Below are 27979 nucleotides of genomic sequence, written 5' to 3' on the forward strand. Positions count from 1 at the left end.
TCAGCTTCCAATGGTTCCAGGGTGGCAGCCGCTTGGCTTCCTGTCGGCCCTGGCGTTGCCCTTGGCTACGTCCTGGTCTTCTCTTTGATGGGCTTTGCAGTGCACCACTGCTACCTCTGAGGAGCTGCACCGCTTCCAGAAGCCGGAGAATCTGTGTCCCATGCTTGACCGGGGACCCCTGAGCTGTAAGCATTCCTCTTTGCTTCCAGAGACCTGCATGAGCATGTAGCACTCCAAAGGCATATCTGGAATCAGTAAAAATGTTAACTCTTTTTCCTTTTGACAGTTCAGTGCGGGTTAAAGCTACCAATTCAGCCAGCTGGGCTGGCGTTCCGGCAGGCAAACTTTCCGCTTCCACAGTCTCATGGAAGTTACAACAGCATAGCCCGCCCTCCTTTGCCCATCTGTAACAAGGCTGCTGCCGTCAGTGTACCACTCATACTCTGCATTGGGGAGTGGCTGATCTTTTAAGTCTGGGCGGCTGGAGTACTGGGCATCTATGATTTCTAAACAGTCATGTTCCTGCTCCTCTGTCTCTGGCAACATAGTGGCTGGGTTGAGGAGGGGCAGGTCTGCAGGAGTAACTTCAGGATTTTCTAGGAGTTTAGCCTGGTGCCGAGCTACCGAGCCTCGTGAGCCAGAGACCACCCTTAGTGTCCAGCAGGGCTTGAACCATATGAGGGTATACACCTGCACAGTCCCCCAAAGTCAGTTTCTCTGCTTCACCAAGCACTAGGGCAGTTGCGCGACAGCTCGCAAGCAAGCTGGCCACCCCTTAACAACAGTCCAGTTGTTTAGAGAAATATGCCACAGGACGTTTCCAAGTGCCTAATAATTGAGTAAGCACCCCTAGAGCCACTCCCTTCCTTTCATGCACATACAGTTGAAACGGCTTAAAGATGTCTGGCAGACCGAGTGCCGGGGCTTTCATTAGCTTCGCTTTAACACTTTAAATGCCTTGTCAGCTTCTGAGGACCAGTGAAAGGGGTCGTGATCCATTCCCTTAACACATTCATACAAGGGCTTAGCCCACAGTCCAAACTCTGGGATCCATATTCTGCAAAAGCCTGCCATGCCCAGAAAAGCCCTGAGCTGTTTACGATTGCTTGGGACAGGAATTTGACAGATTGCTTCCTTCCTCTCATTTGAAAGCTGTCTCTCCCCCTGTCTTATGTGAAATCCTAAGTACTGTACTTCTGAGAGGGCAATCTGAGCCTTGCTCCGAGCTACCCGGTATCCTCAGAGCCCAACAAAGTTCAGGAGGCTCACAGTGGCGAGGAGGCAAGGGGTTAATCCACAGCCCCAATTAACAGGTCGTCCACATACTGCAAGAGGAGGATCCCGTCCGGGTATTCCACTCCTCCAGGCCTTTGGCCAGAGCCTGGCCGAAAAGGGTGGGGGAGTTCTTAAATCCCTGAGCTAAAACAGTCCAGCAAAGCTGCTTTTTAACCCTTCGGTCGTCTTCCCACTCGAAGGAGAAAATCTCCTGAGATTGTGTGTCGACCGGAATTGTGAAGAAAGCATCTTTCAGGTCTAGGACCGAAAAGTGGGTGTACTGCCCTCCTATAGATGCCAACAGTGTATACGGGTTTGGAACAAGGGGTGCAGAGTCTTAACCCATTCATTAACTGCCCTCAGGTCCTGGACCAGCCGATAGGTGCCATTGGGCTTTCGAACAGGCAGGATGGGGGTGTTCCAGGCTGACTGGCATTCTCACAGTACCCCGTACTTCAGAAACTGATTTATAGTTTCCTGCAGCCCTTCTCTGGCCTCCCTCTTGATCGGATACTGCTTGATCCGCACAGGACCTTTTCCTGGCAGGAGCTGAACCTTAATAGGGGTGTGATGTGCTGCCTTTCCTGGGACCCCGATGCCCATACTAAAGGAAAAACCTGGTCCTCCCACTGGCTCCACTCTGGGGCTTGCATGGCTGAGGCTCAACTGCAAGAGTCATTATCCAGGCATTCTCTGGGGGCAAGGTGAGAGTGATTTCATCTTGGGTGAAGTGCAGGGTGGCACCTAGCGACAAAGCAGATCCGTCCCAGTAGGCGTTGGGCAGTTGGGAGGTAAACCAGCTTGTGGGAGAGAATTTTGTCTCCCAAAGCACATTCTGCTGGGGCATACACTGGACATTTGATTCCTTTTCCTGTAGCGCCCGACCACAGTGAGGAATCTGCCACAGGCAGCTGAAGGGGTTGATTTACAGCGGTTCGAGCTGCTCCAGAGTCTACTAAAAGTCTATTTCGAATTTCCCACCGCATTTTTACTCGGGGTTCGGGGCAGGATAGTCCGTCTCCCCTGACACCCCTAGTCTTGATTCTCTGCTGCCATCATAGGGGTATCTTCCCTCTCGGGCACTCATTTTCCAGTGTCCCTCCTTCGGCATATGGCACACTGATTGCGTCCCAAGCGCCTTTCCTGTGAGCCAGGCGCCCACGTCCACGACCTCTCATTCCCGGCCCCTTCCACCACCTTCCTGAAACTTCCTCTTGTCACTGGCCTGTACTGCTGCAACCATCATCTTCACTTGCCTTTTTCCTTCTCTCCCTCCTGAGGCTGTAAACCTTGTTTGCAGTTTCCAAAATCTGTGCCACAGACATGCCCATCAAATCCTCCTTTTTCTGCAATTTCCTTTTAATGTCAGGGGCAGCACGGCTGGTAAAGATACCTTTTATAATTGACTCAGTTGCTGCATTATCAGGGTCTGCGTTAGTGTTTTGCGAATGGTATCCCGGATGCGCTGCAGAAGCGACGGACTTTCCTTAGGCTCCTGTATGAGCTCATAGGTTTGGCCCAATTGTTATGGCGAACAGCTGGCGTCGGAGTCTAGCAAGAGCAGCTCCTTGTACACAGTGGCGGGTCTGACCATTAGGATTCCACCTAGGATCTGCTAGGGGACCATATTGGCAGGAGTGGCAACATTAGCGGATCGATCATGCCTTAGTTGTGCTTCTTCTCTTGCCTTAGCTATAACCTGATTCCTCTCCACTTCAGACAACAGGGTCCTCATAAGGATATTACAGTCATCCCAGTCAGGCTTGTGACTGGCAAAACATCCCTCAAAAACTGAAATAAACTTGCTGGGATTCGTGGAGAATTCCCCTGCCTGTGCCTTAAAGGCTGCTAGGTCCACTGGGTTAAAAGGCACATGTGAGTAAACTAGCATAGTAGTGGCCCGGCGCCCCTCCGCTCCCGGGCGGGCCACCACAGTCTCAGTAATCAACGGATAAAGTCCCACTGAAGGAGCAATCTCTGAAACCTGAGGCACCTGGTCTTTATACGGTGGGGGTGTAGGAGCTGAAGGGGACACCGACTCTGCCATTACAACCGGGGAGGGGTTCGGGGGACTAACAACAGTGACTGCCGAGCCTGTCGGAGTCAAATTACACTCTTGCAACAGATCTGACCTATCTCTCAACAACATAAACAACTGTGCATACATAAATTCATTCCACTTATTCATTCACTGACAAAACAAAGCTAATTGAAGGATCGTGTTGTAATTAAGTGATCCCTCCGGTGGCCACCTTTCCTGGCCCTCTAGCTGGTACTGAGGCCAGTCTACTGTACAGAATCTTTTCAGTTTACTTTTAGTCAATGGATCTTTTTCAAACACTTTCCAATTCATCAGAATGCATTCTAAGGGTGTACACCGTACCCTGCCTGTACTCTGTCCCTGCCCCATACCTATGGGAAGACACTGGGCATCCCCAGGTCTTAACAGGCAAACAAAGGTTAACAGCACTGGACTGTTCCTACCTTATCCACGAGACCGGTTCCCCACCGTCGCCCGTAGCTGCTTCTCCACTATCTGGCGCATTGCACCGTAGTGCCCTCCGGGTCGACCACACGCGTCTCCGCGAGGCCCCGATGAAGTCACCGGTGCGTGCTGGGCATCGGTCGTCGCCGCAATCCGTCGACCTCCAGGAGGTCGGGCAAGGCTAAATTTAGCCTCAAGCCCACCCAGGGGCGCCAAAACTGTTGCCGGCACAAAGGCCTGAGGCGACAGCAACAGTGGTTCGTTGCCAGTGCCTCACTCCAATTAGACACACCAGGGTGGAGAAGCAAAAAAGGTTTATTTTGAGATCTCAAAGCGCCGTGCTCGGAGACACAGACAGGTCTCAGATCAAGCACACCCCATACAAGCAGCTCTCTCTCTTTATACATGATTTTAGCTAAGCATGTCTATTACCCCCAATGCCCAGCTCCCCTTTCCCCCTCTTCTTCCCTCCTTCTAGTTCCCATACAGCAAGCACATTATAAAGCAGCAATTATATTGAGCTGGTTAAATCATACTTGGCAAAAAACATATTATCTTGTTAGTAACTTTTCTTGACCGGTCATTCTGTTTCACTCCCTTCAGCCAGGTGCAAGCAGGCTGTATAATTACCTCCTGGTACTGATAACTAGTTGCCACACATTCCATTCTTTCCATCTAGCCTGTGGAGTTAATTAAAGTCTAAACATGGAGCGGTTCGGACAAGCAGAGGCCTAATACAGGAGCCTTCATTGGCACTGTCATTTTCCACCCTTCTGTCAACACTGGGCCATGCCTGGTGCCACCAACAACTTGCACTCCCTCAGGCAAGGGAAAGAGCTAGAGCGGGGAGGGTCGCCTCGCCCCCTCAGGCAGGGGGAACTGAGCCAGGGACAGTCACATGAGCTCCCCTCAGGCAGGGGCAACCGAGCCGGGGGATTTCCCATGTGCCCCTCAGGCAGGGGCAACTGTCCCGGACTCACAGATCGTGCCCACTCATGGCCCCGTGCGGCCCTTCTCGGGGGTCCACTCTCTCTAGGGGTCAGGCCCCTCCACCTCCTGGAGCCGCACCTCTCTGAGCCTTAGCACGTCTGTCTGCCGTGGGCCCCCTCAGGGAGTCCACGTGCTCTGGACCCCCTAGGCCTCTTCACCCCCAAAGGGGTTGATGCAACCCTGTGACTCTCAGCCAGCATAAAACAGGAGGGTTTATTGAGAGTTGAACACAGCACAGGAAACTCTCAGGGCTTCAGGCCTGGCCTCTCACAATAACAGCACATCCCAGTCTCCCTGCATCCAGGTGGGCTCTGCCTGCTTCCCCTCGCCAGCCCCGAGCCCCCCTGCTTCCCAGCTGGGCCTCTGATATCCCCAGCCTCAAGCCCCGCCTCAGTCCATTGTCTTCTCTCCAGTAAACAGGGTCGTAAACAGGAAGGCCTGGGTCTCCTCTCCTCCCAGCTCTCCTCTGGCTGGAACCGGCTGGTCAGGTCACCGGGGTCCTCTCTCTGCAGCCCTTTGTCCTCCCACTGGCCAGAACCGGTTGTGTCTCCTGAGCTGGGGTCCCAAGTCCCTCTCCCGTCCTCTGTAACAACAAACTCCCTCTCCCCTCACCTCGTTAAACCAGTAACATCCAGGGACATTGAGTCCCACCCCCTGTGCATGCAAACCACTGGAAAACACAGAAACCCCAAGAAAACCCCCCACTTCGTCACAGCAGCCAAGCCCGGGGCTTCCGTGCACCCCTCAGGCAGGGGCGGAGCCAGGAGGGTCACCCACATGCCCTTGAGGCAGGGCAGCCAAGCCAGGGGTTGCCCATGTGCCCCTCAGGCAGGGGAACCGAGCAGAGGGGTTGCCTGCGTGCCCCTGAGGTGGGAACCGAGGCAGGGGTCCCCTGCACACCCCTCAGATAGGGAAACCGGGCCGAGGGTTGCCTGCACGCCCTTCAGTCAGTGGGAATGGAGCTATTGGGGTCACCCATGTTCCCCTCAGGCAAGGGTATGGAGCCAGGGGGTCACCCACACATCCCTCAGGCAGGAAACAGAGCTATTGGGGTCACCCATGCACCCTTCAGGCAGGGGAACCAGGCCAGGAGCCTGTGAATTTGGCTGCATAGAGATAATCATGCAATTTCTTGGTCAGAGCCCACTTTAATGCTAAGAACTCTAGTTTGTGAACTGGCTAGTTCTTTCAATGATACTAGACTCTTACTAGCATAGGCAACTGGTCTCCATCCATCTGGATGTTCTTGGTAGAGGACTCCTCCAAGTCCTTCCATATTAGCATCATTGTGTAGTAGATATCTTCTTTTAATATTGCCAAAACTAATGCACCTGGTGCGTGCTACTTTATCTATTAACATCTGAAAAGCATTCTCACAATTCAGAGTTCACCAGTCTCCAAAGGATTCACTGACTTGGTAGTAGTTGGCATCTGGATGCAGAGCCTGGCCTTTTCCTATGAGGAAATACCCCAATGGTGAGTTAATGTAAGGGTCAACAAAGGTCAGTAATTCCCTCTACAAATTGCCTATAATAATTGCAGAATCCCAAGTAACAGATGGTTACTCACCTGTGTAACTGTTGTTCTTGAGATGTGTTGCTCATATCCATTCCAATTAGGTGTGCACACGCCGCGTGCACGTTCGTCGGAAGATTTTACCCTAGCAACACTTGGTGGTCGGCTGGGCGCCCCTGGAGTGGCGCCGCTATGGCACGGATATATACCCCTGCCGACCCATCGCCCCTCAGTTCCTTCTTGCGGCTACTCCGACAGTGGGGAAGGAGGCGGGTTTGGAATGGATATGAGCAACACATCTCAAGAACAACAGTTACAAAAGTGAGTAACCGTCTTTTCTTCTTCAGTGCTTGCTCATATCGATTCCAATTAGGTGATTCCCAAGCCTTACCTAGGCGGTGGGGTCGGAGTGAGATGTTGCAGAATGCAAAACTGCTGAGCCAAAGGCTGCATCATCTCTGGACTGTTGGACCAGAGCATAATGTGAAGCAAAGGTGTGGACCGAAGACCAGGTAGCTGCACAACATATCTCCTGGATAGGTACACGAGCCAGGAAGGCGGCAGATGAAGCCTGAGGCCTGGTAGAGTGTGCGGTGAGGTGGCTCGAGGGTACATGAGCCAAGTCATAACAGATGCACGCTGTTACCCATGATGAGATCCTCTGGGATGAGACAGGTAGACCCTTCATTCGGTCTGCCACTGCAACAAGAGCTGGGACATTTCACGAAATGATTTTGTCCGCTTGATATAAAATGTGGCGCTCTCGGACATCCAGGAGTACAATTGTTGCTCCCGTTGTGATGAGTGCGGCCGGGAAGAAGAAGACCGGAAGGAAGATATCCTGGTTGACATGGAATGCGATACCACTTTAGGGAGGAATGCGGGTGTGGTCGTAACTGCACCTTGTCCTTGTGGAACACAGTATCACGGTGGGTGCACCGTTAGCGCCTGGCTTCGGAAACTCGTCTGGCCAATGTAATGGCTCACGAGAAAAGCTGTCTTCAGGACAGGTATAGAAAGGAGCATGTTGCCAACGGCTCAAATGGGAGACATATGTCTGGTTAGAACCAGGTTGAGGTCCCATGTTGGGGCAGGCGTCGTACCTGTGGGTATAGGTGCTCCAGGCCCTTAAGAAATCTAGAGACCATAGGGTGTGAGAACATGGGCGGCCACTCCACCCTGGATGGAAGGTAGAGATGGCCACCAAGTGCACCCGCAAGGAAGATACCGCCAGGCCCTCCTGTTTGAGAGACCAGAGGTAATCCAAGATGGTTGGGATCGAGGCCTCAGCGGGGGTAACACTGTGTGTCCCGCACCAAGAGGAGAAACACTTCCATTTGGCCAGATCGTTGACCGGGTGGAAGGCTTCCTGCTACCCAGGAGTACTTGCTCTACTGAGGCAGAGCAACGCAACTCTGACTGGTTTAGCCATGCAGCAGCCACGCCTTGAGGTGAAGGGCCTGCAGGTCTGGGTGGCGAAGTCTGCCGTGGTCCTGCGTTATGAGGTCTGGGTGGAGTGGCAGGGTGTCGGGTTGGCTAGTGACAGATCGAGTGGCGTGGTGTACCAGTGCTGCCTGGGCCACGCTGGGCGATCAAGATTAGGTGCACTCTGTCCCTGCAGAGTTTTAGCAGGACCTTGTGAACCAGCGGGAACGGCGGGAAGGTATAAAGCAGCCGGTTCGTCCACGGCATCAGGAATGCATCCGAGATCGACCCTGGTGAGAGGCCTTGGAAGGAGCAGAACATCTGGCATTTCCTGTTCTCGCGGGAAGCAAACAGGTCTATGTGGGGAAATCCCCACCTCTGGAAAACCGAATGAATAACATCTGAGCATATCGACCACTCGTGGCAGAGGAATGACCTGCTCAGTCGATCCACCAGAGTGTTCCGAACCCCCGGGAGAAAGGGCGCTACCAGGTCTATCAGTGGGCTATACAAAAGTCCCAGAGTCTGATGGTCTCCTGACAAAGGGAGAAGATCGAGTCCCTCCTGTTTGTTTATATAGTACATGGCTGTTGTGTTGTCTGTAAACACTGAGACACATGACCTTGTAAATGTTGCAGGAATGCCTGGCATGCTAGGTGGACTGCTCTCAGTTCTCAGACATTTATGTGCAGGGTCAGCTCCTGAGGTGACCAGAGGCCTTGCGTCTGAAGGCTTCGAGTGCGCGCCCCAGCCGAGAGAAGAGCGTCCGTCATCAGGGACACTGAGGGCTGAGGCGGATGGAGCAGTAGCCCTGCATACACCAGGGAGAGTCAGCCACCAGTTTAGAGAGCCTAGAGTGCTCGGGGAATGGTGACTATTGTGTCTATTGAGTCCCTGCTCAGGCGGTATACCAAGTTGAGCCAAGTTTGTAGCGGACAGAGGCGGAGCCTGGCATGCCTGGTTCTGACGTGCATGCAGCCATGTGACCCAAGAGACTGAGACAAGTGCGAACCGAGGTCGTCGGGAAATTTTGCAGACCGTGGATGATTGTTGCCATTGCTTGAAACCGCGGCTGTGGTAAGCAGGCCCTGGCGAGATTGGAGTCTAGGATCGCTTCTATGAAGTCTAACCTCTGTGTGGGAACCAGAGAGGACTTCTCTATATTGATCACCAGGCCTAGATGAGTGAATAGGTCCCTGGCGATGCCCACATGCTGGGCGACTTGTGTCTCGGAGGTCCCCAGAGGAGCCAATCGTCCAGATCACGAGCTGCGTGTATCCAGCGTCGGCGGAGATATGCGGTGATCACGGCCATTCACTTTGTGAATACCCTTGGGGCTGTGGAAGGCCGAAGGGCAGGACCGTGAACTGGAAGTGCTGATGGTTGGCTCTGAAGCGGAGGTACCTCCTGTCGGAGGAAAAATGGTGATATGAAAATATCGTCCTTCATATCGAGGCGGCATACCAATCTCCAGGATCAAGGATGGGATAATGGTCCCCAGGGATACCATCACGGAACTTCAACTTTACCATAAACTGGTTGAGTCCTCGCAGGTCTAGGATGGGTCTGAGACCACCCTTCGACTTGGGGATTAGGAAATAGCGGGAGTAAAGCCCTTGCCCTTTTCATTCTTTGGCACCTCCTCTATAGCTCCCATGGTGAGGAGCGACCGCACCTCTTGCAAGAGGAATTGCTCGTGAGAGGGTCCCTGAAGAGGGACGGGGTGGGAGGGTGGGGCTGAAACAAATTGGAGGTGGTATCCATATTCCACCGTGCGTAGGACAGAGGTCCGAGGTTAACTGGGACCACGCCGGGAGGAAGTAGGAGAGATGGTTGGAGAAGGGAGGAGAAGGATCCTGGCCTGTACTTGTACGCTGTCCTCGGCGCACCTTCAAAAGTTAGATTTTGGTCCCGCTGGTGGTTTGAGGACCTTGATTTTGGCCCTTTGGGGTCCTGACTGGTGTCTACACCCACCTCGACCGTGCCGCCTGTCAAAGTCCTGCCTGTTTCTAGGCACAAAATATGGACGGGGCGGTTGGGGGCGGAAGGGTCTGCATTGGGTCACTGGTGTGTGCATGCCTAGCGAACGTATTATGACCCTATTGTCTTTCAGGCTTTGCAGCCTAGGGTCAGTCTTCTCCGAGAAGAGGCCTTTACCATCGAGCGGCAAGTCCTGGATGGTGTACTGCAACTCGGGTGGGAGGTTGGAAGCGTGAAGCCATGAGATCGCCTCATGGCAGCACCTGAGCCAGAGTCCTGGCTGCTGAGTCGGCTGCATCGGCGAGGCTTGGAGGGAAGTTCTGGCCACCTTTTTTCCTTCCTCCAAGAAGGCCGCGAACTCCTGGCGGGAATCCTGAGGGAGTAGTTCCGTAAATCTCCCCACCTCCACCCATGTTTTGTAATTATAGCGGCTGAGGAGGGCTTGTTGATTCGCCACCCAGAGCTGTAAGGCGCCCGCTGAATACACCTTACGGCCGAGCAGGTCCATTCGCCTAGCCTCCTTCGATTTTGGGGCTGCCGCCTGCTGGCCATGGCGTTCCCTCTCATTAACTGATTGAACGACCAGTGAGCAGGGAGGAGGATGGACATATAAATACTCGTACCCCTTAGAGGGCACCATATATTTACGCTCGACTCCCCTGGCCGTAGGTGGGATGGAGGCCGGCGATTGCCATATATTGTCTGCATTGGCTTGGATGGTACGAATGAACGGTAGGGCCACTCTGGTGGGAGCATCCGCCGACAGAATGCTCACCACCGGGTCCTCCACCTCTGGGACCTCCTCTCCCTGGAGGTTCATGTTGAGTGCTACCCTCCTGAGGAGGTCCTGGTGGGCCCTCAGGTCGATTGGAGGCGGGCCCGAGGAAGATGTCCCTGCCACCGCCTCATCTGGAGAAGAGGAAGAGGAGACACCTGGGACGAGAGGGTCCTGCGTGGCCTCTTGCTCCTGAGCAACCTCCTGCTCCAGTGGGACTGGGAGTCGGTGGGTGGACTGGAGCTTCCTCTGTACCAGCGGGAGGCGGATGGCTGATTGTCACCTCTGGCACCTGGTGCTCTGATGGTGCTGGCGGACGGAACTACTGGTGCCCCTTGGGCCTGGTGTACGCCCAAGGCGTCCAGAAGGACCACAGGTGTGGGCCTAGGTCCTGGGCCTGTCCCTCTTGGAAGACCCGGTGGGCACATCAGACTCACGGTCCTGTGCATAATAGCTGTCAGCGGGACGACTCTGAAGCATGCCTGGAAGGCCATGGAGGAGCGGAGGCTCTGAGCAGAGTCCATGTCTCTAGCAGGCCTAGCTCTACTTGGCACCAGATACCGGTACCGGGAGGCATACGGTGCCGGGAGGCAGATCGGGACCTGCGACTGGAGCGGTGCCGGGAGGTCGGCGCGATCTCGAGGCTCGGCATCGGGAGCGGCTACGAGTCACGGTGCCTGGGCGGTGCCGAGAATATCGGGCGGTGACCGGGATGCTGACTGGAGCAGCGAGTGCGACTGGTACCGCAGAGGAGAGCGGTGCGGGACTGCGGCGGCGAGCGCGCGCGCGCCGTCGGGACCTGCGTCTGCGGGACCATGATCTAGAAACGGTGCGGTCTGCTGTGCCAACAGAGGTGGCGAATCAAGGCGGCTTGCCTATAGACTGTATCGCCCGCACCAGCGGTGCCGGAGGCGGAGGCAATATCGACTCTGTCATCAAAATCAGATCCCTCGCCGTTGAGCGTCTCCGGCATGGGCGGGATATTAAGCTCTACCACGGGTCTGGCCGGGAGCTGACAGGCACCAGACTCGATGGCCCTTGTGGGACCGGGAATTGGCGGTGCAGGCGTCGTCGGTGCCGTGGCGGGTGTCGGCGCCGGGCGGTCCGACTTGGATGAGCTCTCTGGCTGCGGTGCAGGTGGCACGGAAGCAGCAGGAGTCTTAGATTTTCGACCTCGGGAGAGGGGCGCGTCGAGCGGCCTCGGTGCCAGCGGCGGGTGGTGCTGAGAGCCTTGGCGTGCCGCTGCGGTCCGGTGCCAAGGAGGTGCTTCTGTTGAAGAGTGACCAGTGCTCGGTGCTGAAGGCTGAGGCGTGAGCCGCCTCCATGAGGAGCTGCTTTAGCCTAATGTCCCGCTCCTTTTTGTTCTTGGCTTAAAAGCCTTGCAAATGTGGCACTTAGCTGTCAGGTGCGTCTCCCCGAGGCACTTCAGACAGGAGTCGTGTGGGTCTCCTGTCAGCATCGACCTGCGGCAGGCCAAGCACGGTTTTGAAACCTGGTGAACCGGGCATGGGCCCGGCACGAGTGCGGGAAGGGCTATTCCCAAACCCCTCTTAACTAATATTATACTAAATATACTATAAAGTAATAAACTAAAGTGAATTATATAAAAAGTTTTTAACTATATACACAACAAGGAACGAGAGAACTACGAGTAGCTAGGGAAGTGGAGGTCAGCTCAGCCGCGCTCCACTGTTCCAACGACCAAAGCAGGCGGTAGAAGGAACTGAGGGGCAGATGGGTCGGCAGGGTATATATCTGGTGCCATAGCGGCGCCACTCCAGGGCGCCCAGCCGACCCACGAGTGTTGCTAGGGTAAAAATCTTCCAGCGAATGTGCACGCGGCGCACACCTAACTGGAATCGATATGAGCAAGCACTCGAAGAAGAACCGAAAGGTTCTATATCTCATTAATGATCACCTAAGCAACCAGCAGCACTGACGTCATTGGGAGTTTAGTCTAACTAAGAAGCAAGTAGGAGGCTCAGGATTTGGCTCAATAGTTGGTCAGATCAGATTCGCTGAACCCCTTGCTGACAGGAGATTCCACACTAGAATGGCAGGGAGTGCTGAAAGCTAAGGCACTTCTACAATGCAAATTGACCCCAGTTGGGAACCCAGTTCCATCCCATCTCCAAAACAAAATGAAACAATGTTGGGAAACAGTGGTATTGTAACATAGTCTCCAACAACACAGGTTTTGTCTATGGTACAAGACCAAAGATTGAGGTGCGTGGGGGTGCGTGAGGTGCGTGAGAGGTGTACCAAGAAGGTCACACAGTACCCCCTTGCACTACAGTTGTGCTGAGGATTGTAAAAGTGGACAACCCCCAGCAGGAAGTAACTTGGGGGTCACGCTCCCTGGCTTACTTCTCTGATCAGCTGCTTCTCTGCCTCGACATCTGGCTGGGGTTCAGGTAGGAGAGCTGGCTTCACTTCCAGCTGAGCAGTCTCAGCAGGTAACAGACCTAAGGAAAGGAGAAAGATTACTCACACATACAACAGAGGACTGTCCACAGATCATTTGGCAACTAACCAACAGAAAGAGGCTAACAGATGATAGGGAATGTGTCAGCCTAGACCAGGGGTCTCAAACTCAAATGACCACGAGGGCCACATGAGGATTAGTACATTGGCCGAGGGCTGCATCTGACACCTTCCCGAGCTGTCCTCGGCCCGCCCCACTCCACCCCTTCCATGAGGCCCGCCTCTGCCTCACCTCTTCCCACCCCTTCCCTGCCCCCATTCCAACCCCTTCCCTGAAATCCCCACCCCAACTCCACCTCCTCCCTGCCCCCAGGGGGTGCAGGAGGGGCGTGGGGTGTGGCAGGGGGCTCAGGGCAGGGAGTTGGGGTGTGGGGTGCAGGAAGGGTGAGGGGTGCGGCAGGGGTCAGGGGATCGGAGTGCAGGAGGGGTGCGGCAGGGGTCTCAGGGCAGTGGGTTGGGGTACAGGAGGGTGTGTCAGGGGTCGGTGCAGGGTGCGGCAAGGGGCTCAGGGCAGGGGGTTCGACTGCAGGAGGGGCTCGGGGAGTGGGCTCTGGCCCAGCACGCACCAGGGGGGCAGGGCAGGCTCCTTGCCTGCCTGCCCTGCCCCCATGCTGCTCCGCTCCGGGAAGCGGCTGGAATGTGGGGGAGCAAGGGCCAGGAATGGGGAACTGCAGCCAATGGGGGCTGCTGGGGGCGGTGCCTGAAGCAACATCAACACACACCCCTGCGCCTCTCTTCCCCCACATTCCTTCCGCTTCCTGGAGCAGCGTGGGGGCAGGGCAGGCAGGCAGGGAGCCTACCCTGCCCCCGGTGCGCGTCGGGCCGGGCCGCTCTGGCTAAACGCTGAGGGAGGGCGGGTGGGGCTGCGAGGACCTTGCGGGCTGCAGAAAATAACCTTGGGGCCGCATGGCTGCATGTTTGAGACCTCTGGCCTAGACATTCCTTTAAATTGTGCTAATAGGATACAGTCCACCCTGATAGAGAATGCTCTGTGCTGGGGCTGCACCTGAGAGAAAGTCACTGCTGTGTGGAAGGACAGAGTTTTAAACAGCTTGGTTCCAGGTATGTAAAAGGCTGAAGATAATTCTAGTCTAGTCTAGATATTATTACTATTATTTTCCAGGATGTAACTGAGGGCTACAATGGTATGATCTTTGCCTGTGGCCAGACTGGCAGTGGGAAGTAGTTTACCGCGTAGGACACTCTAAACCCTTCAACACAGAAAGACATTGTTCCCTGGACACTGGATCACATTTCTGAGAGCAGTACAGGTCTGCAGTGATGTGAAAGGGTTATGGCAGTAAATGCAAGAGTGAGAGATGCTTGGAATACAGTGCTAATTGGAGTCTTCCTGTCCCTGGTTTTCATCTAGCTATTCACTCAGGGAGGGGGATCATTCTCACCCCCATTTTACAGATGAGGATATTGAGGCACACAAATGTTATGCAACTTGCCCTAGACAGAGAATTAGCATCAGAGCTGAGAACAGAACCTAAGAGTCTTGATGCCTAGTCCTCTGCTCTAACGGCTGGAGAATGCTGCCTCTTCACCCAAGCCTAAAGCTACGGGATGCAGGCAAGATGTCTGGTTAAATGGAGCAGTGATCTTGTGAACTTGTGCTTCTCAAGCTTCATAGCCCCTATGCAGCTCCTTCCCTTCCCTTCCCTCAGAGAGAAAAGGCAGGAGTACCACTTAATGTGGCCACCTAACATAACCTCAGGCCCAGGAGGAGGATCAGCAGTAGGGAGGCAAGCGGGCATGGACATTGCCTGCTCTCTTGAAGGTTGGTTCTGGCTGGGGCAGGGAAGGAAGAAAGGCCATAGAGTCTTAGCCCCTACATGAAAGGCTGCTCCTATCCAGCAGTATGGAGGATGGGTCCTAGAGGCTGCTCCCTCCTAAAGTCTCCCCATCTGAAAACAGACTGCTCCCATCCTTACCCCTATCCCTCCCACCCAACTCAAAGGCCAAAGCTGCTGGTGTTGGGCTGAAGAAACCTTCCCCAATAGGCAGAAGGGAGGTTGGGGAGAAATGCCAATGTGCACTCTGTATATTTAAGGTGTAATTTTCTGGCCAATGATAAAGCAACTCTGGAGCAGTTCAAGGGCATCATACCTGACAAGTTATTTGTGTTCATCTGTTCAGCCAAAATGGCCTTCAGCTTCCTGATCTCCTCCTGATACTCCCTCAGCAGAGCATCTTTGGGATCCTCATTGATACGGGCTTGTTCTTGATGTTCTTTGCCCGGTTGGCGTGGCGCAAAGTGCTGAGGCTCTCGTTGTAGTTGTTATCAGCAGGAGACAGGCAGGCCACCATGAGGGTCTTAGTGTTTCCTCCAAGGAGTCCTGCAGCAACCGGGTCAGCTTTGAGTCTCGATAGGGGATGTGTTTGCACCTGCCATCTACCAGGGCTGAGATGACATTGCCCAGAGCTGAGAGAGAGAGGTTAATTTTGGTGGCTTCTTTGAGACGCTCCCCTGTGGCTCCGGTTTTGGACTGCCTCTCGCTTCCAGCCAGATCCACCAGGTTGAGTTTTGCAGCCCTCAGGTGATCCTGCCCTCTCTCATCTGCAAGAAAACAATGTGGGATTGGGTTCTTTTAAGAAGAAGCAACTTCACCAGACAAGGACCAGGCCTCTTGCCCTTAGGCATTACATATCAATTTGGGCCCTAGACTTCATATGCACATAGGCCCCGATTCAGAAGAGCACATATACTCATGCATAACTTCTAAGACAGGCTTGAGTCCCATTGAAATCATGTGCTTACCTATTTTGCTGAATCAGGGCCCTGGTTCCCAGAATACACAGCAAAACTTCTTGAACCGCTTTAGATTCTGATCCCGTGAGCACTCTCACCTCCCATAGGCTTCAATGGAAGATGAGGGTACACAGAATTTTGCAGAAGACACTCAGCACCGTGCAGGATTGAGACTCTTACCTTGTACAGGTTCTTTCATTCATTCATTCATTCATGCCCGTCACCCCAACCGGGGTATGGGCCGCCAACAACAGATCTCCATAGTCTTCTATCCTGGGCCATTCGCTCTAGCTGGTTCCAGGTATAGCCCATTTTTTTGCTATCAACCTGAAGGTCGCGTCGCCAGGTATTTCTTGGGCGGCCTCTTTTCCGCTTGCCTTGGGCGTTCCACTGCAGTGCCTGTCTGGTGATGTTGGTTGGCTGCTTGCGTAGTGTATGTCCTATCCAGCCCCACCTTCTCCTTCTAATTTCTTCCTCTGCTGGGAGTTGATGGGTCCTCTCCAAGAGGTGGATGTTACTGATGGTGTCTGGCCAGCGGATCTGGAGAATCCTTCTGAGGCAGCTATTAATGAAGGTCTGGATCTTCCTGGTGGTTGTTTTGGTTGTCCTCCAGGTTTCAGCTCCATACAGTAAGACTGATTTCACGTTGGAGTTGAACAGTCGAATCTTTATTGCCAAAGACAGCTCTCTGGAGTTCCAGATGTTCTTGAGCTGTAAGAAGGCTGCTCTTGCCTTACCAATCCTTACTTTGATGTCTGCGTCTGTGCCACCCTGCTGGTCGATGATGCTACCTAGGTAGGTGAAGGACTGCACTTCTTCCAGGGCTTCCATTCAGTGTGACTGGAGTGCGTTGCTGATGGAATTGATCCTAAGGATCTTGGTCTTGTCCTTGTGGATGTTGAGGCCAACCTGTGATGGCGTGGCTGCCACTCGTTGGTCTTCTCTTGCATCTGCTGTTTACTGTGCGAAAGGAGTGCAAGGTCGTCGGCAAAGTCAGGTCATCAAGCTGGGTCCACAATGACCATTGGATTCCATTCCTACGCTTGTAAGTGGATGTCTTCATAATCCAATCGATGGCGAGAAAGAGAAGTGGTGACAACAAGCATCCTTGTCTGACTCGGTTCGCACCTGGAAGCTGTTTGTGAGCTGCCCTCCATGGATCACTCTACAGTGTATGCCGTCGTATGAATTCTTGATCAGGTTGACCACCTTTGCTGGGATGCCATAGTGCGAAGGAGCTTCCAGAGGGTCTCTCGATCCACGCTATCGAATGCTTTCTCATAGTCAACAAAGTTGATGTACAACGAGGAGTTCCACTCCATAGACTGCTCGACTATGATGCGGGCGTTGCTATCTGGTCCGTGCATGATCTGTTCTGCGGAAACCTGCCTGTTCATCTCGTAGCTGTGGATCGCGGCATCCTTCATTCTCTCTAAGAGGACTCGGTTGAAGACCTTCCTGGCACCGACAGGAGTGTGATTCCTCTATAGTTGGCACAGTTGCTGAGGTCTCCTTTCTTGGGGATTTTGATGAGATATCCCTCTTTCCAGTCAGCCGGAATCACTTCTTCTTCCCATATTTTCTCAAAGAGGGTACAGCATTTCCACTGAGGCATCCAGGTCTGCTTTCAGGGCCTCTGCTGGGATATCGTCAGGTCCAGCCGCCTTCCTGTTCTTCATCATGGTGATGGCTTTTCTGATCTCGTCTCTGGTTGGTTTATCGCAATTGATTGGGAGGTCCTCGTTGGCTGGGTCGATGTCTGGTGGATTTGGTGGTGCTGGTCTGTTCAGGAGTTCCTCAAAGTGCTCCGCCCATCTGTTCATCTGTAGTTCTATTCCTGTTATAGACTTTCCTGCTTGTCTTTAGCAGGACATTCTGGCTTGCTGAACTTTCCAGACAGTCGCTTGGTAGTATCGTACAGCTGTTTCATGTTACCGCTGTATGCTGCCTGCTCTGCTTCTGCTGCCAGTCCATCCACATAATCTCTCTTGTCCTTCCTAATATTCCTCTTCACTGCTCTGTGGGCTTCAGCATACTCTTTTGAGCTTTGGCCTTTGCTGCTCTAGTCCTGCTGTTGTTGACTGCTGCCTTCTTCTTCTTTCTGTCTTCTATCTTTGTCAAGGACTCTGCTGTGATCCACTCTTTCTGCTGGTGTTTCTTAATTCCAAGCACTTCCTGGCATGCTGACCTAAGTGTGTCTCTCACTTTCTGCCATCTGTTGAGTACACTGTCTTCCTCTTCCTCAGACCGATCCTGTAGTACTGAAAACTTATTCTTCAGCGTCAATCCAAAATCTTCATTGGTCTTATGGACCTTCAGAAGGTTGGCGTTGTACTTCGCTCTTCTGTCTGGCGTCTATCCAGTTCTTCTTCAGCTTCAGCTTCAATCTGGCCACCACTAAGTGATGGTGGACGCCACGTCTGCTCCTCTTCTAACTCTAACGTCCTGCAAGGATCTTCTGAACTTCTTGCTAATGCAGACATGGTCGATCTGGTTTTCTGTCATGCCTGCTGGCGTGCCCAGGTACTCTTGTGGATCCGCTTGTGAGGAAAGATGCTGCCTCCTATGACCAGATTGTTAAGTGCACACAGATCCACAAATCTCTCTCCATTCTCACTCATCTCTCCCAGAGCATGGGTCCCCATGACTTGTTCGTATCCTGTGTTATCAGGTCCAATTTTGGCATTAAAGTCTCCCATAAGGATGGTAATGTCTTTGTCTGGGAGAGTCTCTAATATTTTCTGGAGTCTGTTGTAAAAGTAGTCTTTGTCCTCCTCTTCACTGTCATTGGTTGGAGCGTAGCACTGAACAACATTCATCTTAATCCTCTTCATTTTAGTTCTGAAGGATGCTGTGATGATCCTGGGACCATGTGCCTCCCAACCAATCAGTGCTCTCTGTGCCTGCTTGGACAACATGAAGCCTACTCCCTGTGTGTGGTGTGCGTCGCTCTCTTCATGTCCTGAATACAGCAACAGCTCTCCTGTCAACAGTCGTCTCTGTCCAGCTTGCATCCATCTTGTCTCGCTAATGCCTAGTAGAGTCAGGTTGTTGCTCCTCATCTCTGCTGCAACCTGCGCCGTCTTTCCTGACTCGTACATGGTCCTCACGTTCCATGTGCCAATGGTAATCCTCCTGGCTGCAAGAAGGGTGATCGGCTTAGTGGCTTCCTCGCGGCTTTCACCACCCAGCGTCATGCATCTTCGAGTTGAAGACCCTTCTTTTTCCAGGCTAAAAGTCTTTGTTAACTCTATTGTTGGCGTTTCTGTAGCAAGCTGATTTTTACAGGGTGGAGTTGCTAGCCCCACGCCCAACCCTCCTCCTTTACCCTGACTTGGGACAGGCAGATGGCCCCAAAGGACCTCTCTGGTGGAGTTTACAGGTTCTTTCATACAAACTATATCCCCCAGGATGTTTCATGGAGTTAAATGATCAATGCCAGGCAGGGAGAGAGAAGTTAAAGGGGTGGAGATAAGGGAGAATGGAAATGAGAGTCAAGAGTCAATGGGGTAGGAAATCAGCATGGCTGGAAGAAACACATGGGCAGTACAAGCAGCAGAGGATGTGAATGGCCAGAGAGGAGGATCTGTTCAAGTGGACTACCAGGAAAGGCTTGGGGGAACCAAGAAGCCTGGAAGCAATATTTAGTTCAATTTCCAGCCTACAGCTTCTCTCTAGGCCTGAATCAAAGCTGCCTCAGTGTATGGTGATGCTCATAGGGCTGCCTGTGGTGCACAGACACAGGAAGTGGCCCTCACCAGGGAAACAAGCACTATCAAGACATCACCATGTGGGTTCCTGGCATCCCAAGGGGGGCTGCAAACACTCTCCAAGGTTCAAGTTTCACTGCTTAGAAGCTGGTGAAATGACTCAGCAGGAGGAGAGCGTGCACTGTCAAAGTCTGCTCCTCCTCAGCGGACAATGGAAAGTATAAGCAGAAAACAAGAAAACTCCCCAGATTGGGATTCAGCCCAGTCCCTTGAGCCTGACCTTCCTAAAAGGATTCTGCCCCCTTTCCCTCCTAAGCAACCAATTTACAGCTCTCCCCCTGAGTACCACTGCATGAGGAAGCCAAGAGCTAAGCTGAAGTTAACACCTTGTTTACCAGGGACCAGGAAGTGACCCTCCCCTCTGTAACATTTCCTTCCTACCTTTCACCCCACAATAATGCTAAGTGTAATGGGCTCAGGAAGGAATTTCTCCCCCCACGCCCATGTATTCTGTATTTTTAATTTTTTTTTTTTTTTTTGGAGGGGAGGGATCACCTTCCTCTAAAGCTTCAGCAGCAATGTCCATAGCTAGAGGTGGGATAGTGGACAGGGTGGGCCAGGACTCTGAGGTGACTGTGACGTTGCACTCCATATGATTTTATGAAAATATGCTAATGAGTGTGAATATAATGTAGCTGGAATATGCTTCATGTAAAAGGTCTCTTGTAAGTATCATTACAAAGCTTATAATCTACTGAGTGTGGTCATCCAGTTTGTATAAATGTATCATTCTTGTATCTGAAACTAGAAATATGAAACATAACTCTGAGGTCCTATTGTAAGTATGCAAAGTGTGGGCCATTAATGGTGGTTTGGAATCTGATGGCTCCCATCAACTAGAACAATTGGTTGTAAATAGCTCTGCTTACTTGCAAGCCTTCCTGTGAGTCAGGCCAGGAACAATGAAGGCTTGGGGTCTCCCAAGACATGTGACCATGTCACCTGGTACTGGAATCAATCTTAAACCTGATGCTTTTCCATTTAGAAGGATGGCTGGGGACCCAAAGAGACAAAAGATTCCGCCTTGTGCCAAAGCTATATAAGGGGGGTGGGACAGAACAAAGGGGCTGCAGTCATGAGAAATTCCTTAGCTACCACCTGAGCTGGAACAAGAACTGTACCAGGGGAAAGGATTGGGCCCAGACTAGAAAGGAGTCTAGTCTGTGAAAGAAGCTTATTGGAACATCTCTGAGTGTGAGATTTATCTGTAAGCAGTTTCTTAATGTCTTAGGCTTAGACTTCCGTGTTTTTGTTTTATTTTGTTTGGTAACTTACTTTGTTCTGTCTGTTATTACTTGGAACCACTTAAATCCTACTTTTCTATTTAAAAGAATCACTTTTGCTTATAAATTAACCCAGAGTGAGTAAGTAATTCCTGGGGGAGCAAACAGCTGAGCATATCTCTCTATCAGTGTAATAGAGGGTGGACAATTTATGAGTTTACCCTGTATAAGCTTTATACAGAGTAAAATGGATTTAGGATCCCAATGGGAGCTTGATGTATGGGTGCTAGAGACAGAAGCACTTCTTAAGCTGTTTTCAGTTAAGTCTGCAGCTATTTGGAGGACTTGGTTCAGACCTGGGTCTGTGTTTGCAGGAGGCTAGTGTGTCTGGCTCAACAAGACAGCGTACTGAAGTCCCAAGCTGGCAGGGAAAAGCGGGCTCAGAGGAAGTCTCAGCACATCAGGTGGGGTCTCAAGGGGAGTCTCTGTGACCGAACCTGTCACGGTGGCGAAATCAAGCAGGATCTGTGCACAGCTGATTGATTTGAAATGCTGGTAGTGATTTTAAGTGAGTTTTAAATGTGCTGTGCTGGCTGGTTATCAGTTTGTTATTTTCCGTTTGCTTATTTTGGGTAAGGGAAATAGGGACAGAAAAGTCGGCAAAAATAAGTAGAGTGAAGATCAAAAGAAGCTGAAACTGCACAAGTTTTTTTTTTTTTCAGTAGAAACACTATTTATTCACCCTTTTCGGTTACATGTGGACAGAGCTAAGCAGTATGACAGAGGACATGCACTCAGGCTGATTTGCATTCTCCTCACCACAGGAGTGGCTGCCCTTGCAGTGCCTTAGCTCCTGCTAACTCCTGGCAAAGCTGCTGTTACCCAGGGTTTTGCTTTGCAGTCTGAGTTAAAAACCAACTGAATAAATATTGTCCCAAATGAAGCCAGGAGAGGATGAGCCTGTGAACCAGCTGCTGCTCGCTCTGGCAAGAGCCCTAGCCCAGAGCTGCTCTGCTTGCACAGCCTTGCAAATACAGCTGGGGCAGTTGGTGGAGTTTTGCAGAGCCCCCTACACAAGGAGCCACCAAGCATACAGTAGCAGAAATGTCAGAGGATCTGGGCTGAGTTGTCCGAGCCCCCACATGATTTCGTTCCGTGGGTCGGAGCGGGACAGGCGACGGTCAGAATACAAGACGATCAAAATAAAACTTCGCTCTAGGCCAAGAGCTGGCATTTCCAGCTGGGTTTGCCTTCTAGTCTTTGGCTGTGAAAGCAGGTCGCTGCTCATTTCTAAAGGGCCTCGATCGACCTTTATAACTGTTCTGCTGAGCTTCCACACGGTGAACCAAGGTTTAGTGCGCAGAGGCGCCTGCAGCATCCTTCCTATGATGTGTGTGTGTGTATAGATGCCAGCCCTGCCAGGTATATTAGCTCATGTGGGTGGACACACCAAGTGTCGTTTCACATCGTTTTATGAAGTATAAAATAGGAGAAGGGGAACTCGTTCTCAGCTGTTCTCTCTCCCCTTCCCCTCCCCAGAGAAAGAACAAAGGTTAAGGGTCAGGTCCAGCAAGGCCTATCGATCCATTTCATCCAAAAGCGGTGTGGCGTCCCCAGCAATGGACATGGGCGTGCTCTCGATCATGGGGCTGGGAGATGGACGAGGGGTCAGCCTCTGCTTCTGTTTCCTCCGCTTGCCCAGAAAGTCTGAACACTGGGCACTGGGCAAGTCTCTGTTAATTAAGAAGCCCCTGAGCTGAGTGGGTCTCTCTCACTTAATCATTTCCCTGCCATTGTGGGGCCTCAGGCACTGGTGCAGCTCAGTCCCGTGTAATCTACACCTGTGGCATAGAACAGGCTAGTCTCCTGTGGGCTGTAATAATTTGGTGTAATTTCAGATGATGGGTTTAGTGTGCTGGTGCCAAGTGGTGTTGAGGGCCTGTGATATACAGGTCAGAGTAGATGATCTGGTGATCTTTTCTGGCCTTAAACTCTAGGACTATCCTCATGACTGAGAAAAGCTGCAAGCAGTTCCCTGCAGAACCTATCAGCTTTGCTGCCAGTCTGGCCAGGGGGATTTCTCTCCAATGTGAGCCACTCCTTCCCCATCCAGGGCGCGGGAATGCTGCCCACCCCTGCTAACTAGGGACTGAAGGATAAAGGTCAGGGTGAAAACCTGGCCCCAAAGACTTCAGTGGGCCAGAATTTCACCCCAGAACTCCAATGTGCTCGGATTCATTCGGGGTGTATTGAACCATTTGACTCTCAGCACCTCCATAAATTACCCCACTCTCGGAGCATACAGAGCACTCTGAGCCAGAAGGAAGGTGTTTTTAAAGTGCGCATTTGTCTCTTTTTCAAGTAACTCACTAGGTGGAAAACAACTGTCTTAGTCCCTCCTAAGCCCCATTCTGCCAGTCAGCATCTGAGGTGCTAGATAAGTAGCAAATGCTCATTCAATGAACTAAGGAAAATAAAACAAAAGGAGGGTGATTCTCCAGTGAATAAAAAGTAGGCTAGGAAGTCAGACTTTGCAAACTCTACCTATGGTAGATACTGTGATAATAGGGGCTACATTATCTCAGCACCTCATGATTTTTCATGGATTCATTCTCACCACCATGAAGCTGAGCAGGGCTAGTATCCCACTGTACAGATGGGGAACTGTGGTCCAGAGAGACTAAATGACCTGTCCAAGGCCACATAAGAAGTCTGTGATGGAGCAGACAATTGAATCCAGGTCTCCCATGTGCCAGGTTACCACCCTAAGTGCTGGATCATCCTTCATTTCAAACATCCCTTTCCCTGCTATTCCCAGCCATCACAAACCCAGGTTTAAGAGTAAAACTGGCCACAAGCATGAGGCTGACAATGGAGTGCATCAAGGGTTCGACAGGGTCAGCACTACTGTGATGGCCCCATCAATATCTGCAAAATCTAAACTTTCATTTCAAAAAATTAGTCTCTAGCCATTAAGACTGTGAAGAAAACCTTCCAAATGTCAACAAAGCATAAACTGATGCACTCTGTGAAAGCTGAGTTCTCAGTTAGACAGACAGAAACAACAGCTCCAAGAAGTTAACTGCCTATTCATCACAGTGGAGTGTTGACACTGAACCCTAATGATTATGACATAAAGCACTGCTAGCTATTTCATCACTGATCATTCTGGCAGAAACATCTGGCAGCTCAGGGATTGTGGGTGAAACTGGGGAAAATAGGTGGAGTTTGAATATAGTGCCACCCCTTCTGACTGTCCTTTCTGAGCCCTGGGGCAAATGGACTCTCTGAAGAGTGGGGGTTTGTAAGCAGCAACTGGCAATTAAAATTTAAGTAGTTGTTTTGGCTCCTGCCAGTAATTGTACCCAAGGAGCTTGTTTGTTTCAATCAATACAACTACTGAGTTAGTTTCCCTGGTGTAACAAGTCCCCAGACTCTTGCTAAAATGCCTGCAAGCAGGTTGGAAAGCCAGGCTGTCACTGTCTAATTCTCTTCTAGTCCATCAACTAATTCTGACAGCAGAAGCATGAGACAAGTCTAAAACTTCTTCCCTCCCACCAAATCAAGGGAAAGCACCATTCCTTTGAAGGCTCAGAGAGGACTAATGCAGTGTTTCTAAAACTGGGGTGCGCGCTTGTGTAGGAAAGCCCCTGGAGGGCCGGGCCAGTTTGTTTACCTGTCCCGTCCGCAGGTCCGGCCGATTGCGGCTCCCACTGGCCACGGTTTGCCGCTGCAGGCCAATGGGGGCTGCTGGAAGCGGCAGCCAGTAAGTCCCTCGGCCTGCGCCGCTTCCAGCAGCTCCCATTGGCCTGCAGCGGCGAACCGTGGCCAGTGGGAGCCGCAATCGGCCGGACCTGCGGACGGGACAGGTAAACAAACTGGCCCGGCCCTCCAGGGGCTTTTCCTACACAAGCAGAAACACTGGACTAATGGGAAGGGACCTGTGTATTTCATAAATCTGCAGCCACAGAATCTACTATTTGCTGCATATTTTCACTCTGGAATCTAAACGTGCATTAAAAAGTCTTTGTAGATCTCATGGTTGTGAAGGGAATCTTAAAAATATGAACTATAAGTCAGTGATGCTGTGTTTCTTCCCAAGACTGCAGACAGCTTGATCTTCCCCATTCATCTTAATGGGGGTCCAATCTGAAACCTAAAGATGACAGTTTAAATATCAACTTTGTTAACTATTTGACTGACGGTCATTTAAGTAGAAACATCCAGCTAATGTGCTTATTCCACAATCCCAAATTTGCTCCTACACCTCCCCAATTGCCCCAAACTCAGACTGTCCAATATACAGCTGCCAAAATATCATATTTCACCCTCCTCTCTCCTCCATCTTCTACTATGCTGCTGTGGATCGTAATAACAAATCTTGAGGCATAAAAACTGAAAACATGAGCAAAGTGTAAAACAAATGTAATTTAATTTCAAAATAAATAGCAGAGGCCACTATACTGTTTGGATTATGACTGTCATGTTAAAGCCAGTAAAAACATCCAATCTCAAATGTAAATGAAACGGATGCAGAATTTCCAGTCTGCTGCACTATAGCACTGCAAAATCCAGAGACACTGAAACAGAATTTAGGCCCAGCTTGCCATGGAATGCAGGGGGCTTCCCTAATAAGTTAATTAAATGACAAGCCATTCTCACCCTGTTAGTTTGGGCTGCAAAAACAGAGGTACCACTTTTTGAAAGCCTCTAAACAAGACAAATAATTCCAACTTAGACTGCAACCCAAGCCCTATCTGGAGCACGAGAGGAGAGTAAGCATTTACTTTTGATTCTTAGGGTAACGTCAGGATTTGAGGGTCCCATATTATAGAAGTTGGTGAAGCAGGATCTGGTTCAGCAAATCAAGGCACAGTTAACACCCACGTGATCAGCTAATTGGGTTATTCTGAGGTCCTCCTCATTCCCCATTTTCAGTAAATGTTTGGTGAGTAAATTCTCTATACATGGAAATGAGGGACTATCAGCAGCATCTGCAATTACAGTTGGAAGACATTGTGCAAATTTCCCATGAATGGAGAACAGATGAAGGAAATAAAACCAGACTATTAGCACTCAGCAGAGGCCAAGGACTGAATGGAGCATGGGAGACTGAACTCCTCTCTCACTCCTAAAGGTGGCCCTTCAGGTGTGTCAGGTTGAGACACACTGGCATGGTGATATCTAGGGGCAACTTGCCCTGTTTCTAGCCATACTTTATTGAGTAAAGAAAGTCCAGTGGCTAGAAGCCGAAGTCAGGAAAATCCAAACCGGAAATAAAATGCACATTTTTTGGACAGTGAAAGTAATTCGCCACTGGATTAGACTACCTAGGGATTCTCTTTCCCTGGGATCTTTTAACTGAGATTAGGTATCTGTCTAAAAGATATGCTGTAGTTCAATCAAAAGTTCGTAGGTTCAGTGCAGGAAGAACTGGGTGAAGTTCTCTGGCCAGTGTTAAGCAGGAGGTCAGACTAGTTAGAGGTGTGCATGCGTACTGCAGTGGAGCACTCATAAGGACAAAACATCTCGAAGAACTCAAGTTACAGAAAGGTAAGTAACCTTTCCTTCTCCATGTCCAGTGAAGGCAGGACAAGAAGTAATTAGATTAATCTGCAGTAAAGGAGATTAGATTAGATATTAGGAAAAACTTTCTAACTATAAGGATAGTTAAGTACTGGAACAGGCTTCCAAGGCAGATTGTGGAATCCCTATCATGGGAGCTTTTTAAGAATAGGTTGGACAAACACCTGTCAGGGACAGTCTAGGTTTTTTTGGTCTTGCCTCAGGACAGGGGGCTGGACTTGATGACCTCTCCAGGTCCTGTCCAACTCTACATTTCTATGATTCTGATTCTATGAGAATAAGGGCCCCTTCCAGCTTTACAATCTATGAATTCCAAGTGCAAGTGTGGCCTTCAGGCACCGGGGCTGTCAGTCCAGCAGCTCTCAACAGCATCAAATAAGGATTTTAGAAGAAAAACAGAGGGAAATATGCTCCCAAACAATGTTTAGGACACTTGTCCCCCTCCCTCCACAGGTGAGCAAGGGAAAAGACATTTAAAAAATACTCAGTCACTTTGCATTGTAGTGAATGTTGGTGCCAAGGCACAGCTCTCATTCTAGACCTAAAATCATTCAAGACTAGAACTGGGAAAATTTTCAGCAAATAATACAGTCACTGAAAAATGCATTTTTCAAGGGCTCTGAAACCGTTTGCAAATGTTGGTCAAATTTAACAAATTGTTTTGGCCAAAAAAACCAGACAACAACATTTTTGAAAAGGTCAAAATACCTTAGAAAAAATCAAAACAAAACATTTTGAAAATGTCCATTTGAACAGACATTCAAAACATTTAATTTGGACCCACATGGAATGTTTTCAGTTTTTGTTTTGGTGAAAAAAACTCAAAAAACCCATTCAGTTTCATTTAGAAACAAACCGATTTTTTCCCCACAGATACTGTGGTTCAGCAATAGAACAGAAAAATCAACGATTTGCTCAGCTGTATTCAAGCACCAGTTTTTATTCTGGGATTATCCACCAGATTGCACAGGCTGGTTCTATGCTCAGTCTCCCAAAGGCCTGACCCAGGAATCTGGCACCTACCTACAGCATAGATCTCCATGTTGATGGTGAAGATGGAGTGGGAGCGGGAAGAATCCTTGTTCATCAGGGTGTAGCCCACTGCTCGGTTTCTCCAACCCGTCTCCATGATGCGCTCGCACTGGGCCACGCTGTGCACGGTGTGCAGGGAGAGTCCTTTCACATACACCCCCTTCTCTGGGTGCTCCTTCAGCTGCAAGCAGGAAGAGCACAACACAATGATCGGAACGGTCCCTTCTGGCCTTAAAATCTATGGATCCATGAACACAGGTTACAGTAGGACCACTAGACTCTGAAACTCCACAGACCACTCTGGAAACTTTCCAGGAGCCGAGGACTGCACACGCTTTGCATATGAAAGAGGAAAAAGCAGTTATGTGCATAATGGGACACTACAGCAAAAATCTCATTGCCAGCTACAGAACAGCACTCTGAAGCAACTCCTGAGGGGTGCTGTGCACCTGCTGAGCACCCACATCTCCCACCAACTTGGAGGTTGCACCGTGCTCAGTAGGTGCTCAATAATTAGGCTTTGCCCCACCCCATTACACAGCTGTAATGTAGCAGGCAGCTATATTTGGCAGTAACCAGGAAACAGACTATATGCAACAGGAACTAAAGTCAAGAGTTTGTTGCTTAGCTCAGGCATCTCCAGTGTCACATGGTGCCCTGCTCCCCTACTCTGAGCTGCCCCAT

General features: G+C 51.0%; 1 pseudogene; it reads right to left on the bottom strand.

The window, feature by feature from the left end:
• Nucleotides 1–27979, bottom strand: LOC120388018 (annotated as a pseudogene).

This window comes from Mauremys reevesii, linkage group 21 (genome assembly GCF_016161935.1).
Source record: "Mauremys reevesii isolate NIE-2019 linkage group 21, ASM1616193v1, whole genome shotgun sequence".
Taxonomy (NCBI): Eukaryota; Metazoa; Chordata; order Testudines; family Geoemydidae; genus Mauremys; species Mauremys reevesii.